This window comes from Arvicanthis niloticus, chromosome 12 (assembly GCF_011762505.2).
Source record: "Arvicanthis niloticus isolate mArvNil1 chromosome 12, mArvNil1.pat.X, whole genome shotgun sequence".
Classification (NCBI taxonomy): domain Eukaryota; kingdom Metazoa; phylum Chordata; class Mammalia; order Rodentia; family Muridae; genus Arvicanthis; species Arvicanthis niloticus.
The window spans coordinates 30732812-30740205 of record NC_047669.1 but is presented as its reverse complement, the minus strand read 5'-3'; the positions used below and the strand labels follow the sequence as shown (position 1 = coordinate 30740205).

The 7394-nt window shown below is 43.7% G+C and overlaps 1 long non-coding RNA gene across 1 annotated transcript; it reads left to right on the top strand.

Annotated features, from left to right (window-relative positions):
* Positions 1-591: 591 nt before the first annotated feature.
* LOC143434013 (uncharacterized) lies at positions 592-7189 on the top strand. Its single transcript, XR_013103155.1, has 3 exons — positions 592-654; positions 2735-2910; positions 7115-7189. It is a non-coding gene; the product is annotated as an uncharacterized LOC143434013 (long non-coding RNA).
* The last annotated feature ends 205 nt before the right edge of the window (positions 7190-7394 follow it).

The following is a 7394-nucleotide window of genomic DNA, read 5'->3' as shown; positions in this document are numbered from 1 at the left end:
AAAGAAGACAGCAGTCGTGGAAATAGCATTGATTTACACTGTTCAATCCTTAATAAACATCTTCTGAAGGCTCATCCATGACAGAACCAACCGGGAAACATCTCTGAACACACAGCACCCTCATTGAATTGTATCCTTTCTTGTTTCAGACCATGTCCTGGAATTATCATCAACTTTGCTCTCTGAAGAATTCCTACCTTTATTCAGTCAATAGCCTTGTAAATGCTGCAGTGTTCACTGCTCAGACATATCAGCCTACAAAAGGGACCATGTGCCCAGACACAGAAGGAAAGAGTCTCCTACTTTCTAAGTAGCAGAGAACCTAGTCTGAGAGATGGGGAGACTTGCTGATTCTAGAAGGCAGCAGAAGCAAGGGGCCAGCAAGGTTGTAGACCTAAGCCAGCTGTGAAAGCCACAGGAGACTTTGAACAGAAAAGACTGTTGAGCCTTGGCATGTGTGTTGCAACGGGTTGTGGTGTGAGGGATGTTTGTGGCAGCTGTAAACAGGAACTGTTATGTCCTTATTAGGAATAATCATTCCTCTGGGCAAAGCAGGGACCCTTGAGGCATTTAAACACAGACTGTTTGTGAATTCCTTTCTTTGCCGTGGACCTAGCCTGGCTTTTCCAGTCCTCCAAGAAGAACTCATAGAAGGTCAGTTCTATGGTTGGTTTTTGAGACTGCTGTTTGGCAGGGCCCAAGAAAAGAAAAAGTCAGGGGACTCCATAGATCTGAACCCACCTTGATTCCAGCTGCTCACAAGAGCTGTTTATTCTTCAACACAGGGCCTGTGTAGCCCTTCTCCCTCTAGGGTGGCCTTCAGAGCTGTCCAACAGGCCTGGCAAATTTTTTTGCGACAGAACACTGGGCAGAAATTCAAGGGGGATGGGGTGGAGATGGGTGCTCTGCAGCCTGTATCTGGAGAAGTAAGCATTCAGCAGAAAGTAGGGCCATGGAAAGAGCAGAGGGGTGTTTCAGGTCTCCTGAAGGATGGAGCAGGAAAACCCCCAGACCTCAGTGCCTGGGGCCACTTTGATGTGCCTCACCTGTAGCAGGCTGACTGAACATAAACTATGATTCAGATAGAATGGGTTGAAATTCTTTCTCTGCCTCTTCCTATACATGTCTTCCTAAGTAAGAGAGTAAGAGCTGCCAAGTACAGTCATGCAGGCTTAATGACAGACACCCGTCTTGAGAAAAGCATCGATAAGTGATTTCCTCACCATGTCAACATCATGGAGGTGCTCACAGAAGTCTAGATAATATGGCCTACTACACACCTAGGCTGTGTGGTGTGAGGTAAGGAGCTGAGAGCTCCAGCCACAGTGGACTTTAGGGACGGAGGAGACTCAGGAGGCTCAGGTAGGTGTTTAGAACACTGAGAGGTTGGTAGTGTGTCACGTGAGTGCAGAAGAGGGTCAAGGCAAGGGCTACCAGGATGGAGAAAACAAGAGGCTTGGCAATGGGTACCACTCCATTCTTTGTTGTTGTACAGTATTCTTTTTCTTTTTTTTTCTTTTTTTTTTTTTTTTGGTTTTTCGAGACAGGGTTTCTCTGTGTAGTCCTGGCTGTCCTGGAACTCACTCTGTAGACCAGGCTGGCCTCGAACTCAGAAATCTGCCTGCCTCTGACTCCCAAGTGCTGGGATTAAAGGCGTGAGCCACCACGCCCAGCGTTGTACAGTATTCTTAACCACATAGTCGAACAGATATCCCTAGAGACGTCCCAAAGCACCATACTGAGGCTCTGGAGCCTACAAGTCACAGCAGACGCACAGAGCCTTCTGTCTTTAGATCACTTTCCCTACCTGGCCCGTAGCTCCCACTCACCATTCCAGGGTCCACTCGCATATCCCCAATGAGTTCTCATCTCACTCATGATTGGGTCAGAAAGCCTTCTGCCGTGAATCCGTATTTCTTCGTGTACTTTTATGTCCTGATTGCGTATCTGTAGGTTTACAAGCTAAAGCAAAAGTGACTGTGTCTTATTTATTTCCAGTGCCGGGCACCGTTATTGAGTCACAATGGGCTCAGTGTACGTTTATGGAATGTATTCATACATTTCAAAACAACATGCTGGTCTCAGAGATATATTAATCCAGGTCTCTGTGGTGTTTAGACTTACAATTCTCTCTCTCTTTTTTTTTTTTTTTTTTTTTTTTTTGGCATGGAAGGGAGAGTAATTATTTATAAAATAAATAAAAGTCAGTGTGGCAGAGATTAGTGGAAGGGCCGCAGAGAGAAGCTCGGAGAGGGGTTAGGGGGACGGGTGAGCCCAATGGCTAGGAGTGACTTGAATAAGCGATACAATGTATACCCATCCAACGTGCCTTGATTGAATTTGGTCCTTCGTTGTAAGCTTCAGGGTCACTAGATAAAACCCTAGTTGCCCTCTGAAGAAATCCTGTCTCTATTGCTACAACGCACAACCCCAAACTTTATGAATAGAGTCTTGAGTCTTCCGTCCTCTAAAGCCAGGTGTGCCTGCTCAGTCTTGTTTATTCCCCGCTCTACCATCAGGTTTCCTCTCAGCCTCAACTACTCCAAACTACCCAGTTCCTCACACAAACTCCCTCATCCCCAAACTCCGCCCCATGCCCAGATGAAGCAGCTTCTTGGTTTCCCAGGCGAGGAGAAGCCTGTTTTCAGTTAAAGCTTTGGTCACACACAGATGCCTTTTCCGTTACTCTTGTTTTCCTTCTTGAAGTGTAACATTTCCAATGCACTCTCCACAGGGGAGCCAGCCTTGCTGAAGGGTGAAGGACAGCGTGCGGGACAGAGAAAGGGGGCAGGGTCCTTGGAGGCCTGCCCTGGACAGCCTGCAACGGACCCCTGCGAAGGCTGTAATAGGAGCTTCCTTCCTTTGGGTTAAAGAAGGTGACCCCGTGGCCAGTTTCAGCACATGTCACAGGTCAGCCCTGCTATCTCTGTGGCTGGAGTCTGTGAAGCCAACTGCCCTCTGAGCCCCTTTATTAATCCTCTAACTCCAACTGCCTAGATAGAGACGCTAAACAAAACTAGCCCATCTGGGGGCGGTGGCAGGTGGGTAGGACCGACTTCCGGGGCTGGCGGCAGGGCAATTTTCCTTATCAGTGGCTTTTGAAGTTTCCTGGCTCTGCTGCTATCAGGACAGCCAAGCTGGGTTCTGGGGAGAAGGGCTGCACTTTCTTCAAGTGTCTCCTGTTTTGTCTCTCTTTTTAAATTCTACTTCAGCATCTATGAACCTGGAATTTATCTTGCTCATTGAATCCTACCTGAACAGTTTAAAAACAAAGACCGTTGGCATCTATCCCTTATAGATCTCCAGTTCTGAGTACACCTCTGCAGTGTCTCTGCCAACAAATTCCAGGCAGGATGGAAATGAAAACATACCCAGGGTTTTCTCTTCTGTCCTGATCCAAGCAGTTGCCTGTGGGAGAGAGCTGCTTAGTAATTAAGGTGCTGAGAAACGGAGTTAACTCAGTCAATAGTACACACACACACACACACACACACACACACACACACACACACGCCCTTCAGACAGGAAATTCAAACTTACTTTTCCCTAAGAAAAAAATGTTTTCATGAATCTTGAAGGCTGGCCCAAACTTGTCAAACCAGCAAGTGTGTAAGTTGTGGATGTCAAGTGCTGCAGTGTAAGAGTCCTTGGTGTGATCAGTTTTTAAAAAAACAAAACAAAACAAACAAACAAACAAACAAACAAACAAAACATGAACTACTATAAAGCAGGCATTGTGCTAGGAGCCTCCGTAGCACTTGGAGGTTTTCAAGGATCACCACAAAGCAATCCCAGCCAGCCATGTAAGTGGGCTGGGCTCCATCTCTGCCCATTTGGAGCGCCACTTTAGGACTCCTTGACCCTAGGTTCAAGGCTCCAGAATCATCTGATTGGTTCAGGGAAGGCAAAAGGGATTGAAAAAGTCTCCCTAAGGCCCTTCTTGCAGGAGGAACAAAAGCTGTGGGAAAAGGTCTGTAGGGAACAGTAGGGGGTCAAGAGCTCTTGGCTTTGAAGGGAAAAACTGGAGATTCCTGTCAGATTGGGGGTCCAGAGCACTCTAAGAAGTAAAGAACACAGGCTGCTTATAACCATATGCAAAACAGGCTTGATTACACCTTGAAGCTCCTAAGCCCAGCCCCCAGGCACCTGGGTGCAATTATCAGAGTCCCTTCCACCTAGAAGAGCGCTTGGCTCTAGTTCCCAGCCTGATTCTGCTCCACTTCCTGATCCCCTTTCTGAAGTGGACATAAAGGAGCCAGGGGGAAGAGGGAAGCTGGCTGAGAACCCTGGAAATGCATCACTGTCACCTTATTGTATATATTTTTTACCTTTACCATCAACAACTTACTGATTCCTCTGCATAGTTCATCATAGTAACTTAGATTTAAATCCTTAGCAACACAGAAAGGTCTGTGGGATGATATTAATGTAATTAGGAATATTCGCTGCACAGTCCTTGCATGTAGAGGTAAGATTGAGAACCTCAGAAAGGGAAAAAAATAAAAACAAACAAACAAACAAACAAACAAAAAACCCACGGTCTCACCTTCTAGGAGCAAACCTGCTCTGCTATGATTTTTCCCTCTCCAACATTCCTGTTGAAACTTCACCCCCAGTACAACAGTATTGGGAGAAAAAGACATAATCTGAGATGTTAGCCATTAAGGCTCTGCCCTTGTAAATGAATTCAGACTGTTTAAACAAGCTTGCAGGACTGGGGTTTTTCCCCTCCTGTTCTTTAAGACTGTGTTTGTAGCACAGAGACAAGCCCTCCCCAACAGATGACAAGCCTAGAAGCTCATCGACCAGTAGCTTCCCAGTTTTAGGAGAGGTAACAACACATTATCCAGACTTGACATTTATAGCAGAATAAAATGTACCAAGGGGGCCTTCTAAGTGGAGTGGTAGAACCCACCCAAAGGATTATTAAATGTTTCTGTATGGAGGGCAGTCAGGTGGAAGATCTCCATGGGCTTTGAATGAGAAAAGCTTCTCTGAAATGATGCATTTAAGAGAAGAGATGAGAAATGAACAGGAGCCAGTCTCACAAAGAACAGGAGGCAGTTCTATGCAGAGGGAGAAACTAGAGTACGCAAAGTTCTATTGGCTGCCATGTATTTTATGTACTAGAGAACACATTTCCAATGCTATTTTTTCCTGAAATAGTTTTAGCTGTAGAGTATCCCGTTGTTCTAGTTTGCTTTCTATTGTTGTGATAAAGCATGAACCAAAACAACCTGGGGAGGAAAAGCTTGATTCCATGTTACACTTTATAGTCTACACTGGAAATCAGAGTAAGAGCTCAGGGCAGGAACCTGCAAGCAGGAACTGAATCCAAGATCTGGAACTGGCTCCAGCTGGCTTGCTCAGGTATCTTATCATAACACAGCCCAGATCTACCTGCCCAAGGACGGAAATGTCCAGAGTGAGCCCAGACCTCCTACATCAATTAAGAACCCAGAAAGCCACACATAGACACGTGGACAGGCTAATTGGATAGAGGCAATTTCCAAACTGAAATTTTCTCTTCCCAAATATGTCTAAGTTGTGTCAAGTTGACAAAAGCAAGCCAGCATTTCTATTCTCTAACTGCAAGTCATTTTGTAGGCAATATCTTTCCAAAACAGTTGCTAACTTTTTGCTTTTACAAACAATGGTAGCATAGTTTTATTCACAAATACGTGGTGTGTGTGTGTGTGTGTGTGTGTGTGTGTGTGTGTGTGGTGTGATATGAAACAAACATAGATGATTTCTTGGAAATTCTTTCAGGAAAACGTTGAGGAATGAAGCTACTACTTTGGTTTTCAAATGAAATTACTCTCCACAAAGCTCAGCTATACTACTTGTTTATCAACTAAATAAGAAATCCATTCAAAAAGCAGTAGTCTTTTGAGCAGCGTTGTTAAAATGTAAAGTATTAAATAAATTCATGATGTGGAAAACAACTGGTGTGAAAATTAGAAGAAATAAGAAGTGTTAGGATAGAAAGAAATTGCTCCAAGATATTTTGTGTCGACTATATTTAAGAAAGAGTACAAAAGTACTCCTCGAGTCAGTTTATAACTTGGAGAACATTGTTTGGGAAAACTTGAAATTATCTTCTTACCTTGTATCATATACTAAAGTACATTCTTGATGGATTAAAGAGCTAAACTAAAAGAGACACTAGCAAAACAGAACAAACCCTGTACTCTAAAAAATTGTGTATACTTTCATCGTTGAGGAAAAACACATCAAAGACAAGAAAGAAGATGTAAAGGAAAAGATCTATGAATTTACTGTGCATCAATTCAGATGCTTCTATTTCAGAAGCCCTATAAATGTAAGGTCATTCCCCCAAAACAAATACATACCATGAATACTTTCATGATAGCAACTCCTAACACATTAAATACTTACCTGGCATTCTGGAAAATGCATAAATTATTTGCTTTTCCTTCTTTCTTTCTTTTTTCCTTCCTTTCTCTCTCTCTCCTTTCTTTTTTATTTTCCTACTTTTACTCTTCATAAGAATCCCATAATTCTATTACTGCTCTTTACTCAAGTCTTTATAATTGCTACATGATGATTGTTCTGCTCTAATCAGTGGAAATTGTTATTAAAAGAGAAAACTACAACAAATGTAGTTTGGTATATCTTAATTGGCTTTCACTTGAGAGTCTAGAGCCAGATAGCAATCTAGACCAAGCACAGTTCAGAATGTGCCTCTCTACCATTTATATGCACAGGTTATATGCACAGGCAGAGCAAAGAAAGTGTCACACAGAAAGCAAAAGTGAGATACACAAATGGCTGGATTGGTTACAGTTTTATGTTCACCTTATTTAATCTGAGCGAGTGGTTAGCTGTGTATGCTGGAGCTAAGCTGCTGTGACTTTGCTAATGTTGGAATGTTGGATTCTAAGATCCAAACCAGGGGACACACTCCCCCAGAATCACACACGGACAGAGGATTCGCTGCAACAACATGAGGTTTCATGATTCTGGTGCACCAGGACTCTCTTGAAAGCTGACAAGAAAGGCTGGGAGTAGTTTTTATACAGAGCACACAAGGGCAATCACAAAGGCTGACTCAGATTCCAGATTCACACATTACTTTATTCTGTTTTTCCAGGTTTATTGCATTAAGGGTCTTGTTTCATGACCACTTCCCATCCTGGAATATGTCTCTGTGCTCTGGGCCTTCTTCACCCGCAGGTGGGTCCCCTTCCCTATGGTCTGAGGGATGTTAGTCAACCTCTCTCTTTCTCTTCTGAATGTTAGTCCAGCAAGTGTCCTCTGACTAAGGAATGTGCCCCTCCCAGGATGTGTCCTGGGACAGTAGGATTCTTTTAATCTTTTTTGTTGTTGTTGTTTGTTTTTGTTTTTGTTTTTGTTTTTCAAGACAGGGTTTC